Below are 863 nucleotides of genomic sequence, written 5' to 3'. Positions count from 1 at the left end.
TACTGCTGACTGTCTGAAATGGAGTACTCGATACTATAATAGAGATTAATCAATTCTTTTATTTTGGTCAAGTCTGTCTCATGCTACTTTGAGTTTCGCCTGTGGGCTCAGTCTCCAGGTATGCTTCGATGTATGTATGTATCTCATTATTTAGTTTTATTTCAAGATTTTATGCCAATAGAGAAAAAGCCACTTTCTAATCTAGATCCAAGGCTCCTTCATTGGAATTTCAACATCAACAGAGTATTTTTGAATGCATGTGCAGATTTGTATGTTTTGTTTTATGTATGTATTCTCATGCATAAAGTTGCATATCTAGACATACGCATATATACTTAAATGATAAATTATGTTGTTAAGGTTATTTCTACAGAAATTGTAGCCAGCTACAACGTATCGAGACGTCAGATGTAAACAAACAATGAGATCGGAGACAAAAATTGTTAATGAGTGTATATGCTATATTTCAGGAGGTTTTTCCACTTCCTCAACACCCATCTAACCACTAGCATAGCTTAAGTGTGTGTCGCCTGGGGCAGCCCTTTCGTTTGCCGCTCCCGGACCCCACAAAAAACACATATTGCTTACAGTAATAGCCCTACAACAGGATGAAAAGTGCCGCACGAAGCGAACCGCTCCTACCACCCCGCCCCTCCCATTATTTATTGAAGAAATATTTCCAAATGTTTCTATTGTTGCGTTTTAAATACAAATTTGCACGAAATTTTGATGATTTTTGGTCGGTAACTAATGAACAGTGAGCGTATATGTGTTCTTTGTGTGGTGTTTAAACCTGTTTTCCGTATTTTCTTTTGTCTTCATCTCTTGCAACACACACACACATATATATGCATATATATATA

This window comes from Octopus bimaculoides, chromosome 1, assembly GCF_001194135.2.
Source record: "Octopus bimaculoides isolate UCB-OBI-ISO-001 chromosome 1, ASM119413v2, whole genome shotgun sequence".
NCBI classification, from domain to species: domain Eukaryota; kingdom Metazoa; phylum Mollusca; class Cephalopoda; order Octopoda; family Octopodidae; genus Octopus; species Octopus bimaculoides.
This window is presented reverse-complemented; position numbering follows the sequence as displayed.